The sequence below is a fragment of the Leptonychotes weddellii genome, chromosome 5 (genome assembly GCF_054177405.1).
Source record: "Leptonychotes weddellii isolate Sample4059 chromosome 5, ASM5417740v2, whole genome shotgun sequence".
Classification (NCBI taxonomy): Eukaryota; Metazoa; Chordata; class Mammalia; order Carnivora; family Phocidae; genus Leptonychotes; species Leptonychotes weddellii.
Window position 1 is genome coordinate 67,040,314 of NC_138373.1, and position 26,574 is coordinate 67,066,887.

The following is a 26,574-nucleotide window of genomic DNA, read 5'->3' on the forward strand; positions in this document are numbered from 1 at the left end:
ACTCACTGCCTCAGGCAGGGTCTTCAGGGCCTACATGGGAGACACTCAGCCTCCACAGAGCCGCCAGTCCTGCCTCACTCCTCAGACAGGCTCCTTTCCTATTGGGAAGGAAATCCAAGCATTGGGTTCTGTAGGCCAGGAATGCATTCAGGCTGTCTAGTGCCTTTTGACTCACAGGACTGTCCTGACTTTGGGAATAGGAAAGAAGGAGAAGGAGAATGCAGGAGAAACTGGATGTATCCCAATCCAGCCTCCAAAGTGTGATGTTATGCAAGTCCACCAAATTCCAGAATTGTCATCCCTGGATCCCTTCCTTCCAGAATTTCCAACCAGTCCTCTGGATTTGAGGATAGAGGGAAGTATCTCAGCCTGTGGTGTATAGGTTGAAAAGTTCTGGGTTGGTTTTAAAATAATAATCATGATCAAATTATTAGGTAAATCTACCTAGATTTTTCTAAAGGAAGATAGGTAGGAAGGCAAGAAGGAAGGCAAAGAGGCAGGAGGAAGGAGGGGAAAGAATGGATGGGTGGGAAGGCAGGTACCCAGGAAGGAAGGAAGGCAGAACAACTTAGGCTTGCTGCATGGAATTTGATCTTCTCCCCTAATATCTATGGCTCTTTGGACTAATTACTTCCTCGTCACTGGCAGGACTGTGATACACACATGCAGTGGAACACTACTCAGCAACGAAGAGGAGTGAACCACAGCTACATGCAATGACATGGATGACTGCAAAAGCATTTAAATTGAAAGAAAGCAGACTCAAAAGGCGATGAATTGTATATATATTTATATATATATACAATTGTATATATATATACAATTCTACAGGGATAGAAACCAGATCAGTGGTTGCCAGGTGCTGAGGGGAAGAATAAGTACAAAGAGGCATGTGCAACATTGGGGGAGGAGGGCAATGTTCCCCATCTGGACTGTGATAGTGCTTATATGATGATACACATTTGACAAAATTCACCCAACTGGAGACCTCTGCTTCTGGCCAAGATGGGATAATGGGGACCTGACTTACACTCTCACCTGACACAACCAAAAACTAAAACAAATAGAAAAAAAAGTATAAAAGAATGGTTTTCAAGAGACTGGACATCAGGCAACACAGGCATTGCTGGAGATCCTCGAGACGTGGGAAAGGAATGAGGTGAGCTCCACGACTGTCCTAGCTTACTGCCTCGTTAGAGTCTGCGGGCCACAGCATGAGTAGGGAGAGCCCAGGTAGAGCCTTGCAGACTCCCAGAGCTAAGGAGATGGAGCTGAGAGTCTGGGGAGACCGAGGCGGCTAGACTTCGTAGGACAGAGCAATAGAAAGGAAAGAGAACTCCAGAGATCTGCAGAGGGTCCCCTTGGGTGATTTGGCATACTACTGACTGATGCATGTGTGTGAGGAAACTGCCTGAGGCACAGGAAAGAACTACATTAGTTTTTATTACTGTGTAACAAATTACCACAAATGCAGTGGATTAAACAACCCATATTTATTATCTCACTGTTTCTGTAGGTCAGAAGTCTGGGCATAGCTTAGTTGGGTCCTCTGTTCAGAGCCTCACAAGGCTGTAATCAAGGTTTTGGCCAGGGTGTAATAACATCAGGAGGCTCCACTGGAGAAGAGTCCATTTCCAAGCTCATTCAGATTGATGGCAGAATTCATTTCCTTGTGGCTGTATGACAACCTTGGGCTCTAGAGACTGATTGCAGTTCCCTGACATGTGGGATTCTCCAACATGACCACTTATGTCATTGAGCCCACGTGGAAGATTTCCAGCGGTAAGTTGAAGTCTAACATAACATAACATAATCATGGAAGAGACACCATCACCTTTACCATATGATATAACCTGGTCACTGAAGTGGCATCCCAGTATCTGTGTCATATTTCATTGGTTAGAAACAAGCCACAGGTCCTACTGATGCTTAAGGGGAGGGGATTACACAAAGGCATGAACAAGAAGAGGCAGGAATCACTGAGGATCACCTTAGGGTCTTTCTGCCACAAAACCATCCATCCAAGGGGATTAAAGGGAACAGTGCCCAGTACTCACACAGAGTTGGAAATAATGCCTGTTCCTATTAACCAGAGTGTAAAAACTCATAATTCACAGGGCATTGGGCAGAGTACTCAAAAGGTCTTGCCTCAGTTGTAGAAAATGATCATCCCCAGACCAAATGCTTCTCTGCCTAACAAATACTAAAAGCAAGACAAAAAAATGTTCTGTTTCCAAATAACTTGAGTCCCAGAATAAAGTTTAAAAATATTTATAACATCATTTTTAATTAATTGAATTTCCAAGAATTCAACATTAACCAAGGCAAAACCTATGATGTCTTTCATCCAATGCAAGAAAGCAGGAAAATGCAACCCACAATGAAAAGAAAAATCAATTCAAACTGACCCAGAATGACACAGATGTTAGAATTAGCAGATAAGGATATAAAACTGTAATCATAACTGCATTCCATATGGTCAAAAAGTTAGGTAGAAACATGAAAATATTAAAGGACCCAAACAGTCTTCTAGATATGAAAACTTCTATGTCAGAGATAAAAATACACTGGCTAGGATTAACATCAGATTATGCATGACACAAAAAAAAGATTAGTAAACTTGAAGACATAGTAATAGAAACTATCTGAAATGAAAGAAGAGATCAATTAAAATGGAAAAAGTATTAATGAGCTGTATGACAGCTTCAAGCAGCCTAATATATACGTAATTAAAAATCTCACAAAAATGGAGAGGAAGAGACAGAAAATATCTGTAGAAATAACAGCTGAAACTTTACTAAATTTAATTTTTAAAATATAAACTCACAGATTCAAGAAGCTCAGTGAATTCTAAGCATAGGAAACATGAAAAAAAAAATTACACACCAAGGGATATCATAATCAAATTGCTCAAAACCAGTGTTAAAAAACAAAACAAAACATTGAAAGTAGTCAGAGCATAAAGACATGTATTTACAGAGGAACAAAGACAAGGATGGCAGCAAATTTCTTGTTGAAAACAGTGTAAGCAAGAAGACAGTGGAACAGCAGCTTTAGATTATGAAAGAAAAAATCACCAACTTAGAATTCTATACTAAGTGAAAAATATCTCTCAAAAATAAAGGTGAAAATTCTTTTTTTTTTCCCCAGACATACAAAAGTCATTACTGGTATACTGGCACTATAAGAAATGCTTAAAAAAGGAAAGTGATAGGAGATGAAAATGTGGATCTTCATAAAGGAATGAAGAATGGCAGAAATGTATGTGTGATTTTTTTCTTTAAAATACTGCTTAAACAAAAATAATAACAATGTATTATGAGGTTCATAACAAATGCATAAATAGAATGTATGACTATAGCATAAAGGCCATGAAGGGAGAAATATGAGTATACTATTGTAAGTAGTATACTAAATGGAAGCAGTATAGTAACACTTGAAGGTAGACTGATGAATTAAGAATGTATACTATGAATCCTAAAGCAACCAATAAAAAAACAAAACAAAGAATTTTAGCTAAGAAGCGAACAAAAGAGATAAGATGGAATAAAAAAAATAATCCAAAAGGAGGCAGAAAAAGAGGTAAAAGGGAACAAAGAACATATGGGACTCACAGAAAACAGTAACAAGATGATAAACTTAAACCGCACCATATATCGATAATCATATAATGGTCTGAATACTCCAATTAAAAGTAAGAGACAATCAGATTGGATAAAGAGCAAGACCCAACTATATGCTGCTTACAAGAAATCTATTTTAAATATAAAGATACAAATGGGTTAAAAGTTAAAGGTAGGAAAAGATAAACAATACTAACATGAATCAAAAGAAAACCGGAGTGGCTACATTAATATCAGGCAAAGTAGAGCTCAGAGCAAAGAATACCACCAGGGATAAAGAAGGTATTTTCATAATAATAAAGGGGACAATTCTTTAAAGGGACATAACAACCCTAAATGTTTATGCACCTACTAACAGAACTTCAAAATACATGAAGCAAAAACTTTTCCTGGTAGAAACTGGCAAGCAGATCTAAAATTCATACAGAAATGCGTAAGATCTAAAATAGTCCAAACAACATGTTTGGAAAAGAGAAGAACAAAGTTGAAGGGGTAACTAACACTACCTGATTTCAAGATTTATTATAAAGCTATGGTAACCAAAGCTGTGGTATTGGTGTAAAGACCGACAAATAGGTCAATGGAACAGAAGAGAGAATCCAGAAATAGATCCACACATATATGGAAACTGATTTCAGACAAAGAAGACGGAGAAAAGACAAGCCACAGACGGACATTAAAAATATTTACAAAGCACATATCTAACAAAGAACTAGTATCCAGGATATATAAAGAACTCTCAAAATGCAATGATAAGAAAACAACCCAATTACAAAATGGGCAAAAGATATGAACAGATACTTCACCAAAGAAGATATGTGGATGGCAGATAAGCATATGAAAGATGCTCAATATCATGAGTCACTAGGAAAATGCAAATTGAAAACACAATGAGATACCACTATATACATGTAACAGCAAAAACTAAAAATACTGGCCATACCAAGTGTTGGGGAGGATGTAGAGGGACTGAAACTGTTACACACTGCTGATGGGAGTGTAAGATGGTACAACCACTTTGGAAAACAGTGTGGCAACTTCTTAGAAAGTTAAACAACACTCCCCTATGATAAAACCACTCCATTCCTTGGTATCTATTCAAGAGAAAGAAAACATATGCCCATACAAAGATTTGTCCGTAAGTATTCATAGTGACTTTACTTAAATAGCCGCAAACTGGAAACAAGCCAAAGACCATCAACAGGTGAGCAAATTTTGGTATATTCATACAATGGAACATCAGTCAGCAATAAAAGGGGATGAGCTATCAATACATTCAACAACATTCACAAACTTCTGAATAATTATGCTCAATGAGAGAAGTCAGCCAAAAAAGAACACATACAAAAAAAATTCCATTAAAAAAATTCCATTTATAAAAAACTATAGAAAATATAAACTATGGTGACAGAAAGAGACAGAGGAGGGCAGGGAGGATGAGCCGGAGAGATTACCAGGGGCAAGAGGAAACTTTTGGGGGTGGACAGATATGCTTACTGTCTTGACTACAGTAATGGTTTCACAATGTATGTGCATGTCAAAACTTCTCAAAGTACATGCTTGATATATGAGTAGTTTGTTGTATGTTGATTAGGCCTCCATAAAGCCATTTTTAAAAATTCACAGAAATGTAGACCTGAAATGAAATAATTTTACTGTATGAAAATCATACCTCAGTAAACAAAAAGATCTTTAAAAATAAACAGGAGATATAAAAGCCAGGAGAAAGCATCTGGGTATCTGGTGACTTCATACATCGGTCTGTTCCTATCCCATACTTCTGTGCCCTGTGGACCATAACAGCAGCAAGGGCAAGGTGCCTGGAATCTATTCTCCAGGCATGCTGTGGTGAGGAGTGATGGGGGGAGGAAGGGAGGGGTCCTTGCCAAAGGCCTTGAAAGAGACCAGGAATCAGTGCCCTGCGCGCTGGTGACTGGGCCGCCCCCAGTCTGTGTGAAAAGCTGTGACAATATGTAAGCACCTCGGTGTGATCAGATTAAAGGTGGTTTCTGCCTCTAATGTAATATCTGTGGGCCCTTTTGCTCTGCTCTTTGTCAGTGCAGGTATAATAGGATCAAGCCCAGGAATTAAGTGTTAACATGCAATAAAGAAGCATCAGAGAAAACAGACCCATTTGTGGCAAGCAGCTGGGGTGGGAGGGAGTGGAGAGGACAGGGGCCACCTTCCTGTTAGGTAGAGGAGGCAAGAGAGAGAAGGCTCCCTCAGCTGCCCCGGCCGCTGCCCAGTCAAGACTCAGCAGTCAGGGACCCAAGCCACGCTCTGCTGGGATCCTTGAGAGGACTGCTGTTGGGGCATCCTCTTGGAGTTCTTCCTAGGAGCCTGTGGTAGGGCTGGGGGCCCCACAGCTGCTGCCTGAAGCCTCCTTAGATTTCTGTGCACAGGGGGTTCTGCAAAGGTCTTTTGTTAAGAGAGCAAAGACAGAGGAACTGCTATTTAGAAACCAGGAGCAAAATCCTTTCCCTACAAATCCTCAGAGCAAGGAAGAAAGAGGTGTGTGTGTGTCCTTCTGCCTGTCTACTAAAAGAGAGAGATGAATTAAATGAAATGTTTCTAGGCCATGAGCTGATAAATATAACTCTCAGGAGTCATTGTTAGTAATGGCGCTTCTAAAGCAGTAGCTCGTTGTGTTTCTACATCTGTGAAATGGGGATGGTAATAACAAGAGCCAGCTCGTATGGTATTGGAAGAACCACCTAGCATAGAAGAGTGTCTTATAGAGCATGAAGTGCGATGTGAATGTGAGTTATCATTATTAGGTGAGGGCATAGTCTCCGATAGGAAAGCTTAATGTGATTTTCTGCAGTGACTCTGCAGCCCTTCTGGTATGCTGGAAAGAATTCAGGTCACGGCAGAGGTGTCAGAATTTGCCTATGCCAGGTAATTTCATCGAGTGGCTAGAGTTGATGTTTGAGATCTTCTCTTGGTCTCTCTGGTCCCTGTACCCCTGATTCAGGTACCCAGGCTTCCAGCCCCCCCATTTCTTGACCTAGTCCACCCTCAACCCAAAAGCACCCCAGCTGAACTTGCCTTTCCCAGGCTGTGAACATTTCCTTCTGGTTCCAAGTGTCTCCTTATTCAACAACTATCCTATTGGGAACTCCATTCTTTTATAGTTCTGGTCTCTGCTTTCAATTACTCTGGGAAATATACCCATGCTGAAGCGTAGAAGCTGTGCATATTTTCATCCATTCATCTGCCCTGTTAATAGGGGCCTTAAATGTTTTGTCACTCTGTTCCATGGGGTATTAAAGGTTCTGGAGAGATGCCTGAGGGGCCGCCTTGTAGAATTAGGGGAAAGCTGAGTAGGTGGGCTCCGCTCCTCACGCATTTGAACCAAAGTAGCCCTGACCTTTTCTGTTCTGCACCAAGTTTTGTTAGAAGAAAAGGTTCTTTGGGTTATAGAATCCTGGGAAGGAAATGGCAGATTCCCCCAAATCCCAGCACATGGGCAGTTGTCTGCTCCAATCAGGAAGCCAGCCAGCCTCCTTCTGGATAGAATGCAATCAAAATCCAGTTTTGAGCCCAGACCTACTGCCAGCCAGCTGTGTGTCTTGAGCATATCCCTGCCCCACCTGTAGGCTTCTGTTTTCTCCACTGAATAATAAAGCCATTGGGCTCAATGACCACAGAGTTTCCTCCTGGCTCTAAAACACATGTTTCTGGAGTGTTCATTATGGCAACCCTCTCCTGAGATGGCCTGCTGATGGACACCCATCCCTGGAAGGTACCAAGCATCTCACCATTCTATAGTGCTGGCTCCATTCTCCCCTCCCTCAGCTGCCATGGCACGGTGCTGGCTCCTTTCTCATCCTGACCTGAGAGCAAAAGCTAAGATTGGCCATCTTCCCACGGAAAATGGCGCACAGATCTGGTGGTGCTGTGGGCAGAGGGATATCAGGCCTGGTTCTCTCTGGTTCTTGGATAAGAGCTTCACGAGTGGGTACAGGCACCCGAGGGCAGATAGAGGTGGCAGGTCAAAGGTGGGAGCTGGGCTGTGTGGGGGCTGGGAGCCGGGGTGGAATGCAGAGGGGGTCGCGTGTGCCCATGGGGGAGAGGGTGGGGAACCCGGAGAAGGCCTGGAGCAGGACGATGAAAGAAAACTAGGGCAAAAGAGTTGAGGCTGCAGGCTCACTGGACAACCCATGGGGGGCATGGAGCTTCTGGAAAGACACCGGGTGCAAGACTGCCCCCTCTTAGGGTCGTGGTGAGGAGCCAAGACACACAACAGGCAGGAGACATACCTAGTCCCACATGGTCACCCCTTTTCCCTTTCCCTCGACACACCCAGAAGCTGACACAGGTTGGGGGAAAGGGAAAAAAAATCACGTTTGCTCGGTTCATATGGCTGATGAGGACTGCTAGCTAGCGGGACAACGATTACATACCAAATGCACTGCAGCAACTAATTTTCAAGGAGATCAAAATAAATCAGAAAACAAAACCATTCTGACAGCAGAGAAATGTGGAAACGTGTTAAGAGGTAATTATAGTCCTTTCCCCCTTGTTTCACCCGCGTTGCTCCTGCCACTGTAGCAAGAGCTGAATCACTGCTGTCACTCCCTGTCGAGAGTCCCGTGCGTGCTGAAGGCATCGTGCAGGGCGTGCCCAGGCCGGGAATGCTGCCGGCAGGCCTGGCCGCCTGGGACCAACGTCTACTGACAGAGACATGAGTCCCGTGCCTGATCCTTGAGGACTGGGAGGAGCCAGCACCCCACCCCAGCCAGGAGCCAATGTGCCAGGCCGCTCTGGCACTCCTCCGCCATCCGGTGCTCCTTTAAAGCAAAGCCCATCACCTCTTGCCCCAGACTGCACCACTGCATTGAGCCGCAGGAAGGGCACAGCCTGGGAATCAGAGAGACCTGGGCTTGAATTCCAGCTGCACTGGCTTCTAGTTTGGTGGCCTCGGGAAAGACACTGGAGCTCGAGAGGCCTTGGGTTCCCCATTTGAAAACAGAAAATGTGAGTGCCTACCTCATGCAGTTATCATGAGAATCAGAAATCACGCACGTAAGACGCCCACCATCTGGCATGCTTCACTCAAGGTTGCCATGCTCACCATCACTGTTATAATATCTTTTCCAAGTCTGAACTTTCAGCCACAAACCCCTGAACCCTTTGACTATAACTTAGTGTGAGGGCACGGGAGGCTCCCTGGGAGATGGCAGCGTTCCAGAACCTCTCTCAATGGGACCAAGGTAAACACTCCCTCCAAGAGTGTTTGGATGATGTGAAGGGACCACTCACAGCTCAGAAACATCAACAGATACTTCACAGCTGAATGAATGAAGCCAACAGGGCTTTTTCTGATTATATCCTCAGGGATGTTAATACCTGGTAGATACCTGGGCTCCTCAGCATTTTTTGAGATGGCTGCTGGGTGTCCAGCTTAGAAAAAGGTCAGACAGAATGATGACTTGCTGCTCTGAAAGATAAAGCCATGTAGGAAGCAGCATGTGGCCTCAGGTGGCCACCGCCGCCACCATCATCACCATCACCAACCAAGTCTGACAAGTATGACATTATGCCACTCCTTAAAATCAGGGCAAAGGTAATTCCTGCCGAGTGCTACGCAGAACTCAGGTAAGCAAGCCCGTCTGCTAGAAGCTGCCATGTAAAGCCCATGTCTATTGCACCTTTCAATCAATGGCTACCCATCAAGCCCTCACCAGGGTCAAGGGCAGAGCCTGCATACAATTGGATACAATTGGGAGGGTGTTCCCCTGAGTGCTTCCACCCATGAGCTGCATTTGCCTGAGCCAAAGATGGTTCTATTGATCATCATCTTTGTATCCTTCACAGGGCTGGGAAATAATGTTTGTAGAATCCTCCGGCCAAAATCTGGTACCAGTAAACCTGGATGAGGTAGGAAAGAAAAAGGGAGATGCTGGACTCACTGTGAGTCATTAAAAGGTAGAACTTTTCTATGATAAATCCTGAATAATAATAATAGTAATAATAATAATAATAAACAATTTCTTGGGTCCTTTGTATATGCCAGGTTCTGTCCTAAGCATGCAGCATGACTTAGATCGGATAATTCTTCGACCAACCTTCCGAGGTGGGTACCATTATCATCACCAGGTTACAGACAAGAACACTGGGAGGCAGAAAAGTAAAGGAACTTGCCCAAGGTCACACAACCAGAAGGAGCGGAGCCAGCTTCCAGTGCAGGCAGGCTGGCGGCTGAATCTACGCTGTGGTGCCTCTCAGAAACCAGCTACCTTCCCAGGGCTTCACACTGGATGTCTACCTTTCCTGTCACCTCCTGAGCATGTGGGACTCTTGCTTAGCCCAGAAGGTGGCCCTCTCCCTTCTCTGCAGGCACACTCCCCACGGTGCCCAGTGACTGGCAAGTAGCCCACAGGACAGCTTACAGGGTTCCTTGAGCACCTCTGTCTGCTGGCCTTTCTTTGCCAAGTCATTCCAAGAAGTCTAGATTCTTCTTCTGGTTTTCTTTTGATGTGATTCCCGGGAAAGACGAAGGCCCTCTCCCCTCTCTGAAAGGAGCATGTCCCCAGGGTACTGGCTGCCCTGTTGGTCCGAACCCAGCACCCAGAGGAGCCTCCCAGGCAGTGCAGAGAGTAAGATTTTGGGGGTCCAGCTTCTTCTCTGCCAGTTCTATTTCTTTTCCTAATGCCATGTGCCTGGGCTCCTGGATCCCCACTTTGAGCAACTGAAATTTAGATTTGAAATGACAGTCATCTCAGTAAATAATGCTTAACAATGAAGATGTAGTAAATAAGCAAAGGTAACATTGAATCTTTTTGCTTCTGATAGGGACAATATTAAAGTATAACACATAATACAAGTAGTTTCGTTTTACGGGCCAACATCAGAGTCTTACTTGCCTATAAAGGGATTTCTTTTAGTTGTGGACCTAGTTTATTCAGGTCCAGGGCCTATGAACATGTGTTCAGTAGAACAGATAAATACACTGTGACCTGCCTCTGTTTCGGGAAAAGACGGGGTCCGAGACACCAGCCACAGCCCTTCTGCTACCACCTCACAAGTGTCTGAGAGGCAGAGCTGTCTCTACATCACAATACTGCTGTGTCAAAGAAACGAGAAAGAAGTCAACCCCCTCGCAGTAGATAGGCCCTGCAAACCCAACCGTGCAAATCCCTCTTATGCCAGGCCTTACAAGAACTGCTAGGAAGAAGCTCCTTGTTCTGTGTTCTAAGAGAAGTGTTAAAAACATGGAAGTAAATCCACAGGTAACAGCAAATCTGGGGGGCGGGGGATGGGGACTACCAGATTTCCCCCATGAGGCTGAGGATTTGTAGCAAGCGTAAGGAAGGTTGGAAGCCAGATTGTGGGGTGGATCCAGACTCTATCTTCAAGCAAGCAGACTCGCTGCAGGTTTCTTGATGAAAGAGATGCTCGAGGGATGTTTGCGCCCTCGGCGCCTCACAGATGTTCCATCTCCCCAGAGCCCCAGGAGGATGCCCTGCCCAGAAGAGTATGCCTCGTAGTAATAACAGCGAATATTCATATGTTGCCATATTGCATGTCAGGCACCGTTGGCTGCACTTTACACACTTTAAGTCAGTATCCCTAACGTAGATATGCTGGTGATCCCCATCCTACAGATCAGGCAACCAAAGAACTAAGATGTTAAGTAACTTCCACGCAGCCACTAAGCGGCAATACCAGGACTTGAGTTCAGGCCGTCTGTCTAGCTCACTATCCAGAGTAGGGGAGAGTCCTTCTGAATGCTTCTCCCAAGGCCCTGGGCTGTCTCTGTTTTCTGTTTCGTGTCAAAAGGGAAAAAACCAGCTCTAGTGCTGCACCTTGGACTTAAATCTACATTTTTTCCATTCAGGACAGAACTGGAAAAGAGAAACACAGAGTGGAGGAAAATTTGCATTTCACCCAAATTGGCACTGGAACCCATGAAGCGGAATCCACACCGCACCCTGCCCAGGGCCTTCCAGCCCAGCCTGAGTGGAGGCAGCTGGCTGCGGAGGAGAAAGCCTGCCTGCCCCAGGACACCGCCGAGGAGGAGTGCCCAGCAAGATTCTGGAGAGCAAGAGCCTGCTACACGAGAAAGAACGGTGTGGGCTCTTATCCCAAACAGGTCTACGTTGTCCTAAAAAACAAGCCACAGACCATCAGCCCTTGGCAAAGAGTGCATCTGATGCCCTTTATCTCCCCTTTCCTTCTCATCTTTCCCATACCCCCGCCCGTCCCTGGGCCTGGCCCAGGAGGGACATGACCATCTGGTCGGCCTGGATATGCTAATGAATGACTTCACGTGCTCTCCCCCTCCAGTGGATTAAGACTCTTTGCCTAGAAGAATCATCTGAACAGTGGCTTCAGGATGCCAGAGACATTTAGGAACCAGAAGCCCTGCTTGAGACACATTCATGGCCAGACTTCAGCCAGAGGGACAGTCCAGTGACTTCCATCTCTGCTTCCTGATTCCTGTCCTCCATTGCCATGGGCTCCTGCTGGGCCGTGTGGCTGTGGTCTTTCCCCATAGAGGGCTTATTGCATCTTTAGAGTGCTTGTGGGCCTTGCTGGGTCAGGCCTGCTCATTTTCATTCCCCCCAAAGGGCCACCTTGTCACCATTTTGTCAGCCTCAAGGTGCCTGAGTTCCTGTCTTCTGTGAAGTGTAAGGCACTGTACAAGGTGGGGGCTGTTACATTTACTCAAGACAACTGGTACTAAAACACTCCATCGCTGCCCTCCAACAGCTGATATTTCACAAATAAAGGAGATGTATGTGGGACATTTCAGAGTTCCTTTATCATTTGAGCAATGCGTTTTGCAAGGTAAGCATGCTCGTCTTGGGGACAGAATCATTGGAAAGTGGGTAACCTCTTTATAAACTCCCCTTCTGAAGAGCCTTCCAGAGTTGGCTAAACTAAGCTAATACTCCAAATAAGTTCTTGCTCCCTACCGCCTCCCTTAGATCCACTCTCTGCCCTCCCCACCCTACTCTGTGCCCTGGAAGGCTGATGCCTACAGACTGCATCTCCCAGGCACTCCCGCCCTCTGGCTTCAGGCTGGTTTGACCAATGAGAAGCACCAGCAGGACACTGGAGTATATGGAAAAAGAGCAGCCACGGGGTCTTTTTTCCACGCCCACCTGATGCGGTGCCATTGTCCCGGCGGTGGCCATGTCCTTGCATGACCATGGTTTCCAGCTCATGGTCCGTCCTCCCAGCTCCAGCACTCACTGGGCTCTGAGAGCGCTACTTCCTCCCCTTGGACCCAGCTCCCCTCCACTGCTAGCTCCGGGCACCTCAAGAGCCCCGCTGGTTCCCTTGCCCTCCGTGGAAATGCCCTTCCATCAGGTCTTCTCAAAGGAACCGTCAGTGTAGAATTCCATCTCCGATGGTGATGCAGCCGAACACTTGATACCCATTCTTTATATTTAGCCAAGGAAGATATATAGAGAAAACACAAAGCTTCCATGGTTAGTTGATTCCTTGCCTCCAGGAGTGGTTTTATCCAGACCTGTCCTAAATAGGCAATCACCCTTCTCATTTTTCAAACTCTCCACAGGACAACATATTTCTATTGTCTAGAGGACGGCGGGTGATGCTGAATCCAGAACGCAGGGGCTCAGAATTCCTCCACCCTCAACCTTGGTCAGGTACTTTACTCTCATTCCCAACAACAAAGAGGAGACAGCTTTTCAAACCAAAGCGGGCCCATCTCCTTAAGCACACATGTGGATAGTAGAATTGAGGCAAGTTTCAGCGAGTTGATGTCTCTCAGCCAGCCTATAAATCAAGCACTAATCCCCATTACTCCTCCTGGCTCCAGGATTAGTATTCCCTCCCGGCCTCCATGGAATGTCTTTTGCATATTGAAGTCATTTTGCTCATTGCTCACCCTTCCCTGAGTAGATGCGGAGGCATTTTGTAACTGTCAGTGTTTTGACAAAGTATCAGTATTTAATCATATGCCCATTACACCCTCCCCACCAGCACACGTGGGCTTGCTGGTGCCTGCTGCCAGGGCAGGACCTCGGGCAGGGAACGGGCAAGTTCTGGAGACCCCGGGCCCCCGCAGGGGGTTAGGGGTGAGCTGAGAAGGCAGGGCCCTCCCTCTTACAAGACCATTTGCCCAGAAGCGCATTTGCCTTCACTTCCACTTCAGGAAAGGAATGCTCGGCCCGAGCGAATAGAACAGAGATTAACTAGGACAGAAAAGACCATCTTGTTCTTTCCCTTGCCTCTTCTGGAACTAAATCATCTTTGGCAGATGGTGTTTCTAGCCACGGTCTCCCTAGGAAACCTACCCCGGTGCCTAGCAACCTTCAGCCCTCGGGAGTCCTTGTGGTCTCTAGCTTAATGCCCAGGATGCTCCCGGCCTCAGGCATCCATACTCCTCTTTCCACCAGACCTTGCTGGAAGAGGTCCTTGGAGGAACCCTCCCAAGAGTGTGGATGCCAAAGTCTGGTGATTCCCTCCCTGGGAGCCCCTGGCCATCGCTCCAATGAATATGTGGTCTCCCGCCCCTTCCCACACTCCCCCAGCTCCCCAGCCCCCCAGGCTGCCCATAAGCATTTCCTTTGCAGCCACCTCCAAACTTCCCTTTCTTAAAAAGAAACAATTTTCCGAAGCCCTGGGAGTTAATCCATGAAATCCTCTGGAACAAAAGCTGCTGGCTTGGGCCCTAGATAAGTCGATCAACAAACATGCCAGAGCCCTGCATGGTTCAAAGTGTTCTTTGTTCCAGCCACTGAGCATGGATCTGCCCGGATCCTGCCAGTGACCCTTGGCTTCTCCAAATCTCACCTCTCGGGCTCCTGGTCCCACTCCTGCCCATACCCTTGAAAGCTAGACTCCCTTCAGAGGGACAAGGCATCATTTGCCCTCAGAGTCTCTCCCTCTTTCAGAAGCTACCTGATTAAAACTTTTTGGAGCAAGTCAAGGTTCAGCACCGAATGAAAACAAACTGGTCCCTTGCAAAAGGCACAGGCCGTGTAGTATAAATGGAGGCCCCATATGGTTGTTATTCTGGAAGAGAATCAAAGACCCTCAAAACCTGTTTCTTAGATGACACCAGGGGCAATAAAGAAAGAAAGAAAGAAAAGGCCCCCAAAACAAAACAAAACCAAACCCACTCTTCATTTTACATGCAATCGATCCTGAACGGTGTCAGATGTTTGGCGACTGCTCTGAGACCGAAAGAACAGTCAGAGAAACAGGGCCGGCAAGACCAGCCAGATGCCAAGATTTCCCAAGAATCACTGGCCCGGGGCGGGGGGGGGGCGGGGGGGGCGGGATATCACTCCCAGAAGTGCCACACGGAAGGAATTCCAGCGTACTGCACTCCTTGCTTACTGCCCTGGGCAGTATGAGACATTCCAGTCCCACCCCCCACCCCCACCCCCGCCTCGGAAAGGACAGGAACACAGAGCAGGCTGCCCAGCCAGAGCTCAAGACCCTACGGAGGGAAATAGTTTCCATAACCTGGACGCTTTCAAGCTGGAACTAGCCCCTTCAGCTTCTTTCCCTCTCTGAGCCTCAGTTGCGCATCTGTAAAGTGGGCACTATAACACATAGTTTTGTGGCATGGCATGAGGGAAATACATTTTTGAGGATGGAATATGGTGCATCCAGTTGGGTGTCCAGTTGTTTCCTCCCTGCCCAGTCCTGCCCACACCCTACTGCCAAACTTCCCAGGAAGTGCTAGCAAGTACTGTACGATGGGGCTTATCTCACCATTCCTCACTGTGTGACTTTGGGCACATCACTCAGCCTCTCTGGGCCTCATTCTATTCATCTTTAAAATGGGGATAATAACCCTATGGTACCTAATAGGTTTGGTGTAGGGGTTAAAGGAGAGTATGAGTCAGACCCCTAGTCTCCCTTTAGTTGTGAACATTTCTTGACCACCTATCGTGTGCCCAGCCAGCACTGGGCTGGGCTTCAGGAAGAACCCAATTCAATAAATAATAGATGCACCTGTTATTATTATCAGAAACCAGTCATAGTTTTATTGTCCTTCAGTGTACAGATGGGTAAAGAGAAACTCAGAACAGTTAAGTACATTCCACCAGGTCACACATCAAGATTCGAACCCATGCCTGCCTTGCTCCATACATGACACTGTTCGATATGTGAGCACCCTCTAAGTCTCGAAGTCTGAGCACTTTCACTTTATATCCCCAGATTCTTACAGCATTCCTGGAAGTGGGAGGACCTTACTATGATCTCCTGTCTGCTTACAGGGAAACTGAGGCCCAAGGTCACTCACCCAGCATGCCGGAGCCAGGTCTGTTTTCACTGAACTAGGACCATACCAGCTACTACTTCTCTTGGAACCCAGTGTGGCTTCCCAGCTCCCGGGGCCATAAAGGGAGAAGGGGCACAAACGCACCAGGCCAGCCCTGGCAGCACCAACCTTGAGAGTCACACGGTCCATCTCACAGGTGAGAGGGACACCGCAGAAGGAGCGTGAGAGCAGGTGTCAGTGGCCCCCCGGTGCCACCCTGGATCAATCTGCACAGCTTAATTACTTTCAGGACCTGGCCAGTTGCTAGTGCATCCAACTTGGAGCTGTATGCAGGATAACAAGGCCATATGCTCCTGACGTCCACCCTCCCAACCCAGTCTCAAACACTAAACTAGCTCGGAGGTAGAGGAAGGGAAAAAGTGAGGCAGCTTTGCGGAAAACAGGGGCTTTGGGGCTGGGAGAAGTGCTTAATGACACGCACATGGTGATCCACACGCTTGCCTCTTCCTCCTTGGCAGCCTGTGTTTTCTGAGCTCTTTGATAGTGGGATAGGAGAATTGCTACTCTGTGTCCACAGAGCCCAAGGATGAGGCATTTATCTCATCAGATTGTTGAGATACAGTGTGGGTGTTTTGATGTCATTACTGCAAGGATAGCAGTGTGCAGTGGAGGGGAGCAGAGATACCGAGATAAGTAACACAGGATCCTTTAAAAAGACACTGGGAACAAGAAGACTATCGGCAGTGTGTCTGAGCCAGAAGGGACCCCTGGGATTGCGAGCCAACCCAGCACCCCCGTTCGTATGTTTGTAGGAGACAGAGGCCACAGGGAGTGAGGGAACTTGTCAGGTTCACCGTGCGAGACGGGGAGAGCCTAGGCATTCCCTCTCATTTCCAGGCTCATTCCACTGCACCAGAGGCTTGAGCTCTGGAATCTCCAACGGAGGAAAGAGTAAGGTAGAGAAGCACGCCTCCCTCTGAGTTTATAGGCAAGATAGTCCCCTGGGGGATGCTAGTCAGCAACCACAGAATGTAAAAGGTTTGAATACCTGTAAAGAAGGGACAGGAGGAGGAGAAGAATGTGATAGGGATACAGGAGTCCCTGATTCTCACTCAGATTCAACCTCCCCCACTGCCCAGCAGGAAGCTGAGGAGGGCACAAAGCAAGACCCAGGGGGCATCGTCTTCCTTCCTTGCCTTGAAAGAAAGCATCAAGCACCTGTGGGTTCAGGGGGGTCTGGGCCTAGGATTTTCCCATGAAACAGGAGTAGAACAAATGTTCAGTTGGCTGGCTCCAGCTCTGTAAGTTCAGAGCCACTGACGGGAGGGCAGAGGGCCAGGCACTCTTCACCTAGACAGTGGACAATCATGGTCACCAGCCGTTCCCTCCTGAAGCCTGTGTGAAAGTCAGCGTCACTCTGCCCACTTCCAGAAGGGCCAAGGGCCTCCCACCAGGCCAGCAAAGATGCTGATCTTCAAACTCACTGTCCTGGAATCCCTGGTATTGTTGCTTAATTCACCAGGTCACTTGAGGGTAGGAATGACCTCAGCTCATCAGGCAGGCATCCTGGAGCTGATATTTAAGGAGAAATTCAGAGGCTTAAGAAGTAGTCAAGAAAAAGGCAGCTCAGACAATTGGAAGGAGAGAGGGATTTGCAGAGAACAAAAGAGACCAACATGTGGGTTTGGGCAGGCCAGAGGAAACAGCTCTGGGATGGGGTAGGAGGTGGATGCCAACAGATGAAGAACACAACGTTGGTGCGGAGCTAACTTTCTGCCCCACTGCAGACATGGGGAATGGCAAAGCCAAAAGGGGTACCATCAATTTTAAGAAAAATCTTTCTTGAGGAAGTACTGACTGCCAAGGAATCCATGTCTCATCCGATGGGATGGCCGGATTGCCAAAAGGGCTGGGTGACCTCAGGGCTGCCAATCATCCCCTAAACCCTAATCTGGCAGTGAAAGCCCATGTGGAGGAGGGTCGGGGAACAGGAAGAACTATGAGCACACAGCGCATTTGGGAAGGTGCTCTCTGCCTGGCACAGATGCAAGGGTTAAGTGATTTACCCTAGGTCATAAAGCTTCTAATTTGGACAAGTCATGTGATCTCTCTGGAGCTCAGTTCCCTCATCTGTAAGGAGAGAGGGTTGGACAGGATGCTCTTTTTGTCAATTCTGACATTCTGCAGGTTTAATCAAGGACTTCTGATCTGCCAATTCCATCTCTCTGGACAACTGCAGTCATCTGAAGACAGTCCCAGGAGAACCACAGTGCCAGAGGACTGGTCTGGGAAAGGTAGAGCCTGGGCTCTCCCCAGAAGCCCCCCCGCCCCCCGGAGGCCTCCCGGATGCAGCCCCCTATCTTAGGAGACACGATGATACACTCTGTGTCCATTCCAATCCCATCAGGGCCTCGCCCTTCCTGCCCACTCCCTGGAAGTCAGCCCTGTTTGAAGGAAGGCTTGCAACGCTGCCTTCTGCTGCCCACTAGGGAGCATCAGCAGGGAGGAGGAGGAGTGGATGGCCCTCGGCTGCTCGCTGTTTTTTGCGTTGAGGCTCTGGGTCTGAGGCTGCCTCTAAGATGCCCCTTCATTTATCATTTGATCCCAGGAGTAGGACTTGGCTGCACAAGAGCTGCTGTTTTTCCTCCTTCTCTGTCTCTCTCTCTCTCTCTCTCTCTCCCTCCCTCCCTCCCGATCTCTATCTCTCCTTTGCACTTCTCAGGTCATTTCTCTGATTCTCCCTACTGCAGCCTGGGCCTCTCCAGTCATCCTGACATCTCTACCTGGATCTCTCCAACTAAACACGTCCAAAACCCAACACCTGAAATTCACCCAACTCCCAACCATCTCCTGCCCATCTCAGATCTTGGCTATCTCCAGCCTTCCAGTTGCTTAGGCCAAGGAATTTAGAGTTGATCTTTATGCCTCTTTCTCCCATACCTAATGTTCAATATGTCAGCAAATGATTCCAGCCATACTTCTAAAATATATCAAGAACCCAGCCAACTTCTCTCTACCTTCACTGTTATCACCCTGGTCCAAGCTGCTAACATCTGCCTCCTGGATTACTGATCTAGCCTCAGACCGATCTTCCTGCTTCTACCGGCTCCAGCACCCTCTCCTTCTATTCCCTTTAATCATCAGATCATGTCACTCCTTTAAAACCCTCTATAAGCTTCACACTTCCCTCGGAGTAAAAGCCATAATCATCACAATGACCTATAAGGCTCTAAGTGTTCTTCCCTTATTCCTCATGGACCTCATCTCAAAGAGCTCACTGTGCTCCAGCCACACCTGCCTCCTCCCTGTTCCTCAAGCATTGTCTCAGCATTGGGCCTTTGCACCTGCTGTTCCCTGTGCCCTTGAATGCCCTTTCCCCAGATATCTATAGGACTCACTTCCTTATCCCCTCCAGGTCTTGCCTCACATGTCATCTTCTCAATGAGACCTTCCCTGACCCATCCACTTAAAATTGTAACCCCATCCTGCCACCCTGTCTCCTTCCCTGCATTAATTCCCTCTCTGTATCTAATAAGATATATTTTACTCTTTTTTCCTTTATTTTCTCCTATTCTTTATTTTCCTCCTCCCATGAAAGAGTAAACTCCCTGAAGGCAGGGAGTTTTGCCTGTTTTATTCACTCACATAACAAGAGATGTATCTAGAACATGCCTGACACATAACAGGCACTCAATCAATATTTGCTGAGTGAATGTAGCCCCTACCCTGTCGGTACCCAGAGAATCCTTAAAAAGCAGGGGCCAGAAGCCACTTCCCAGATCTGCCATGGGTTTCTGCTCTATATGCTGTCACTCTTTCCGGCTCCCACTAGCTTTCTGGACTCTTACCACTTGTCCCACATTTTAGATACGCTCATCCCTATCCTGAGCCCATGGAGCATCCCTGTGGTCATCTCCCTTCCCGGACTCTGCCATCCACAGAAGCCGATCTGCTATGACAATGGGCACCAGCTCCCTGCCCTTCCTCCTCAACCTATGGCTGTGCATACCCCCAGGCTGGTGCCCGAGACTCAGGTGTTGGCCCCAAGAAAGACCGCTATTGCGATGGCCAAGTCTGAGCCCTCCTCTGATTGGTCAGTGTTCCCTTATTCTTTCCCTTGGTGGCAGATGAGGGAGGAAACAGATTGGGGACTCAAAACACACCAGGTATTTAATAGATGGCTAAGTGAAAAGGGTTTCCAAATTACATGCCGACACAGCAGCTTGCTACAGCATTCAGCCCACTGCTTGCATTATGGCTTTTGGACTGAAAGAAAGGCCAAGGGAAAGGCGGTTGGGAGTGCCAGCTGATTGTCACGTGGTGTGCGAGTCTCCCACTGGGAGGACGGTCATGGGCTCTGGGCCTGCCTCTCCAGGGTGACTGACCATCCACTAGGTTGAGCTGAGCAGCTTGTTTCCACAACTGTGAGTCCTGAAAGCACAGCAGTGGGCCCCTGGGCAGGCCTCTGCCGGTCCTGCCCATTGCCTCCTTACCTAACTCTGCTCTAAGGCAGAAAACTTGGGGTCTGGTCCTGGCCCTGGCTCTGACTTGCCTTGGGACCACACTGACGTGGGGATGCCGAGAAGACGAACAAGATGATGGAGAGGCGAGTGTGCTTTGCTTCCTAGGAGGAAAGGCCTCTCTGTGACGCCCACGTAACACCATCTCCATATTAGTACATGTGCACACTCCTGGCACTGCAGCCTGGAACACATCCAGGCCCTTTCAGGGCTCTCACCGGCCAGACGAGATGTCACAGGACTGCTCTGGCGCAGCCGCAGACGTACCTGTTGGGTCTGTGGGCCGTGCACACAGGAAGCAGGAAGCAAAGCCTCACTTTCTTCTAGTGCTCTGCCCCAGTATGCGTAGAAACTGTCTCTATGCTGTTCCCTAGCTAATGGTGATGTTTACAACTATAGTTTACTATTTAGTGCTTACCATGTGCAAAGCACTATACTAAACCCTTGTCATGATTTTTTTTAACCCAATGGTTCTCGAAGTGTATCACAGGGAACCCAGAAGGGTGGCTAAGACCCTTTCAGTGTGTCTGTGAGCTCAAAACTATTTTCATAATAATTCTAAGATGTTATTTCCCTTTTGCACTTTAATAGTCTCACAATGGAGTTTTCCAGAGACTCCATAACTACACAACACATGATGTTGCATCATATGGAGTGACAAAGCAGATCTAGAATCTGTCTTCTCTTAAGGCAGACATTAAAGAAACTCTTTAAAAGGTAAAGCAATAAAATTCTTCTTAGTAAATTTTTTGCTTTAGAAAACAATTATTTTTCATTAAAAAGATGTTAACATGTAATAAGGTTTTTTGGATGAATTAAGTTTGAATTTCTAATATAGTAAACACGACAGCTATAAACCCACATAAATAAAAATTCTTTGGGGTCCTAAACAATTGTTGGGAGTATAAAGGGGTCCTGAGACCAAAAAGGCTGAGAACTGCTGCTCTAACTCATTCAATTCTCAAAACAATCCTACAAGGTATGTGTTATTATCCCCATTTTAGGAATGAGAACGTCAAGACTGAAAGAGGCAAGGGCTTGTCTAGGATCCCACAGCTAAAGAGTGGTCGGAACACAACTCTAACAGGTGCCTCTATCAGACCAAAGTGCCCAGCACAGCAGGAGTCCGTGATCTCACTGAGAAGCAGGCAGCCTGCTCTCCTCCGGGCTGACTGAGCTGGCTGGACCAGTGTTCCCGACGTGGCTGCTTTCTTCAGGACACAAGTGTGCAACCTGGGGACACCAGCTGGGAAAGAGGAGTTCTCAAAGTATGACATCAAAGCACAAGAAAGCAGGAATTGAGCTTACAGTGCTGTTTACCTATGCTTTTTCCACTCATTTTTTTAGAGCATAAATTGGCTAATTTTTAATAATAACATTTTTTTAAAGTACAACTCTTGGGGCGCCTGGGTGGCTCAGCATCTGCCTTCGGCTCAGGTCATGATCCCAGGGTCCTGAGATCGAGTCCCGAATCGGGCTCCCTGCTCAGCCAGGAGCCTGCTTCTCCCTCTCCCACTCCCCCTGCTTGTGTTCCCTCTCTCGCTGTGTCTCTCTCTGTCAAATAAATAAATAAAATCTAAAAAAATAAAAATAATTAATTAATTAGGGGCACCTGGGTGGCTCAGTCGTTAAGCATCTGCCTTCAGCTCAGATCATGATCCCAGGGTCCTGGGATCCAGCCCTGCGTCTGGCTCCCAGCTCAGCGGGAAGCCTGCTTCCCCCTCTCCCACTCCCCCTGCTTGTGTTCCTGCTCTCGCTATCTCTCCCTCTGTCAAATAAATAAAATCTTAAAAAAATAAATAAAGTACAACTCTTGCTCTAGTTATATAAAGAAAGTTACACACCTAGATCTGAGACAGTTCTTAATCCAACACTGCCACACAGAAGACAGGCTTCCCAACCACTTCCTGCTGTCAAGAGACCCTCAGAAATTTGGTCCTGCTCTTGGCTCTCATTGGAACACTTCAGAGCAACTTATTTCTGGTCTTTAACCACTAACTCATGAATGGTTTTAGTTTGTTTTTTGTTTTTGTTTTGTCTTGTTTTTTGTTTTCATTTGTTTCTTTTTTGGTTTGTTTGTTTTAGGACAAAGACATTAATTTTCCTCATTAGCATTTTTAATTCCTTCAGAGATGTTTTAACTACTTAGTTCCTATCCAAATGAAGAAGCGGCTTCCAGGTGATGTTGTTTTAAGCCAAATGGTCACAAACTTAAGCCTGTAGAAAAACCTGGTGTGTTCACTGAAACACAAATTTTTGGGTCCCAAGGTTGGGGGCAGGGGGAGTTCCCATTCTGTCAACTGGGGCAAGGCCCAAGAATCTGCATTTCTAGTAGGTTCCTAGGTGATTTTTGATGTTAGTTCAAGATCTAATTTTGAGCTTTAAACTACCTTTCCTTGCATCTCCATGGTCCTGAATTTTTTTTCCTTCCATACAGAAAAGAAAAAACAAGAATGTGAAGGAAATATTGAGCTGATTTCCCCAGGCCCATGTAAAACACCTCCAGTTAGGAAAAGCCACTGTTAGTAATCATGCTCACTCGCGAGTCTAATTTCACCTCCTCCACTGACTTTTGGAATTTAAGAGCATATACAAGTTAATTTATATTGAATTCATAACATTACTTTATTAATCCAGCTCTCAAATCTACTTTTTAAAAGGGCTTTTTGCCTCTCATCCTCTTCTGAAAACTTAAAAATTCATTTTAATGGAACAAAATTAACCAGAACATGATCAAAAATATGACTTCCTTTTAATTAGATGATGCTCTTGCATCTATAATAACAAGTAGGATAGAAAATAATCAAGTCTCTTAAAATATGAGTCATGTGAAATTGGGAGGGAAGTGATTATAAAGTGGTAATGGGCCTTTTGGACAAGGCGGCATCATGGAGGGAAAGAGTTTTAGAGGTGGGCACCCAATTCTAGTGATCACACTGAGCAGGGCTCAGACAAATCTATTTTTATGGACCTCAGTTTCACATATGTAAGATTAAGATAATAGAGTCTTCCTAAAAAGATTGTTATGATATAATTAAAATTACTTGTTTTATCCCACATCATTTTTAAAAAGGGACTTAAGAGATTTTTAATCTCACATTTAAAAAAAAACACAAAAATGACAATTATCAAACATTAATAAGTAAATTTTTTAAGTATACCAGCCAAACGCATAGTACAATTACTCTGACTAATCATAAATGCTGGCCTAAGTTTCCCGGCAGCTAATCTAAAGAAGGAAAGTATTATATAACTCTCATATCTCATTAATTGAGAGGTCGATGGCTCAAAGCAATTAAATGAGATAATGTATATAAAAACTTTTAGTACATAACCAGAAATAAGATGTCATTATTAAGGTTCAAGGCAGAGGTGAGAAATGGGAGCTTACTCTTAGTTGGGGTAGGGCAAACCCAAAACACATCAGGTAATAGCATTGAAGGCAAACCCTGCCCACATCTTTTCTCTCTTTCCTTTGGCTTGATTCTCAAAGAAATCTCTGCCTCCTGTGGACTGGGAATGCATTTACTGAAGGCAGGTCTAGGGTTCTCTCAGGAGGAAGCTAAGAGTATAATGTTAATTGAACCATATGAAAATGCCATCTTTGTAGGGCAAAAAATATCAAATATCAGTGATTTCAGATGGTTTAGCCTAAGAGGAAGACCAAACGAAGTACAGGAAGAGGAGAAATGAGGGGGAAAGAGGGGACAGGTGTAAAGAATATACAATTTCAAGGCCTTCTTTGCAGTTCTGATGAGTATAAAAGAAGTCCAAAGACTGGAGAGGTGTAACTAGCTGAGCACCTCACTGCCCAAGAGCCTGGAGGAGGAGAGATCAGGGACAATGGTTGAAGAGTTTTGGAGGAAGGAACTGTGCTCAGGAACATGCTAGGGTAGAGCTGGCTTATTCACCAGACCCAGTTCCCTCTCCCCTGGGTACTCAGGGTGACTACCTTTCCCAGCCTCCTTTTCAGACAGATGTGGCCCCATGACTGACCTCTGGCCAGTGGAACATCCATGGAAGTGACAGTTACCACTTGCAGGCCCAGCCCATCAGAGCCACCATGATCCTCTCTGCTCACGCCTCTGGTTGGCTGGCTGCTGGATGTCCACTCTGAGGAAGCCACTCCCTGAAGATGGCCAAGCCTTGATCCCTCAGTAAATAAGGAGCAGAGCCACCTCGAGCCCCTGACTGGACTTACATGAGTGATGAATAAGCTTCTGTGTTAAGCCCCTGTGATTTCACAGTTCAACTGTTACTCAGCTAATGTAACAAAGGAATGGGTGGACAAACTGATGTTCTTGTGCCCAAAGAAAACAGAACTGAACTAAATGGGGGAAAAACCTGTTCAGTATTGAAAAAGATAGTGTTCTGGTTCCCAAACCTGAGAACACCTCAGAATCATTGGTGGAGTTTTCCATCAATACAGATTCCCTTACACCTGCATCTCTTGGATTTACCCAGGATACTTTTTCAACTTCTTCAATAGGTTAGGACTCTGGTCATCAGATTGGAATCAGAGGCTGTCAGTCTGGAAAGGATGTGGCTGCAACTACGTTCCCCCATCAACGTCTTTATTTCTGCATGCCTGGGAACTTCGTCTGCCCCCTCTTGGCCCTTCATCTTCTCCTCATCTCTAACTGGGTAACTGGTGTGTTTTATCAGCGCAAGAACACTGTAAGCTCTTCAGGGACCAGTTTCAGAACAGCATGAAGCTAGGCAGGTAATAAAAGTTCAATCAACACTTTAGTTCAATTGATGTGAGCAGTTATTTTCCATATGACAGAACGTGGGGTTGGGGGGAGGACTTCTAGCAACCTAGATACAGGAGACTAGACTTGGCAAAACCATTCCAAGTGTAAATATAATTCATTTTTAAGATACTGGTGTGCTCAAGTCACTGATCACTTTTCGCTTTGACAGCGAAGACGATCAGTTATCAAACTTTAACACGCACAAGAATGAACTATGAAGCCTATTAAAAATGTAAGTTCCGGGGCGGCTGAGTGGCTCAGTCGTTAAGCGTCTGCCTTCGGCTCAGGTCATGGTCCCAGGGTCCTGGGATCGAGCCCCGCATCGGGCTCCCTGCTCTGCGGGGAGCCTGCTTCTCCCTCTCCCACTCCCTCTGCTTGTGTTCCCTCTCTCGCTGTGTCTCTCTCTGTCAAATAAATAAATAAAATCTTTAAAAAAAAAAAAATGTAAGTTCCTGGGATCAACCCCCCATATTCTGATCGAGTAGTTCTGGGGTGGGATCCAGGAATCTGCATTTATGACTGTCCTCCTCCCGCCCCCCCAAAACAATTCCTATGCAAGTGGCAGAGAGCAGTGGGTGTGATTGTTAACATCTGTGAGGTGAGGCCAAGGTCAGGTCTATCTTGTTTAATATTACATCCACAGGGCCTAGCATACGGCTCCAGTCACAGTAAAGCCATTAACTATCTGTTGAATGAGGACACTCATCTGTCAGATTTATCCTAAACATGCCCTTCCTCGAAGAAAGGAAATGAACTAGGTGACCTCTCTGGTTCTCTGAAGGCCACCGGCTCACTATCACACACTTAGTAAACTGGGAAGTGCCCCTCCCATCTGCCTCAGACCCATCTGCTCCGAGTTCTAATTGAGGAGGCCGACCTTCTCTGATTGGCACTTCCCTCTTGTTCAGCCAGAAACCATCTGTACCCACCACCTCCTGACAGCTCAGACATCCCTTCCTCTCTGCTGGTGCCGACAGGCACGGGCATTCAGAAGTAGGCCTGGACCCGGAGGGAGAGCCTGCCTCCCGCACCCCGGCATGACCCAGGACCATGTGCAAGCCCCGCACAGGTTCTCAGAGCCCCCTGCACCTGCAGAATGATGCTTTCCTCATAACCAGGCTTTGTTTCTGCAGCAGAACGGTGAGCACTCGGTTCTGTGATCTCACCCACTCTCAGTACCTCAGTAAAACCAGTAGGTAGCAAGCATCTCTATTGTCGTTTTACAGATGGCAAAGAGAGGAAATATGACTCGCCCAAGGTCACACAGCAGGTCAGCTGTGAAGCCGGGGAGGGCATCCAAGCTCTCTGCATCTGGAGCAACTACTTTCCCACAGCCAAAGTGCCTTTAAGCCTATGGGGAGTCATGGCTGCTTTAATTCAAGGCTCTTGCTGCTGAGTTTTGCATCAAAGCATATGTTCTTCAGGAAAGTATCAAGCTAAGCTTTGTCTCTTCATTTAAA

General features: G+C 46.5%; 1 protein-coding gene and 1 long non-coding RNA gene across 23 annotated transcripts in view; both read right to left on the reverse strand.

Moving 5' to 3' along the window:
• The window catches only part of CACNA1C (calcium voltage-gated channel subunit alpha1 C), a 632,951-nt gene that overhangs the window by 412,888 nt on the left and 193,489 nt on the right, over positions 1 to 26,574 (reverse strand). The window lies entirely within an intron of this gene.
• LOC145721702 (uncharacterized) lies at positions 15,837 to 25,327 on the reverse strand. The gene is made up of 2 exons (XR_014145547.1): positions 19,060 to 25,327; positions 15,837 to 18,315 (listed from the first exon to the last, which is right to left on the reverse strand). It is a non-coding gene; the product is annotated as an uncharacterized LOC145721702 (long non-coding RNA).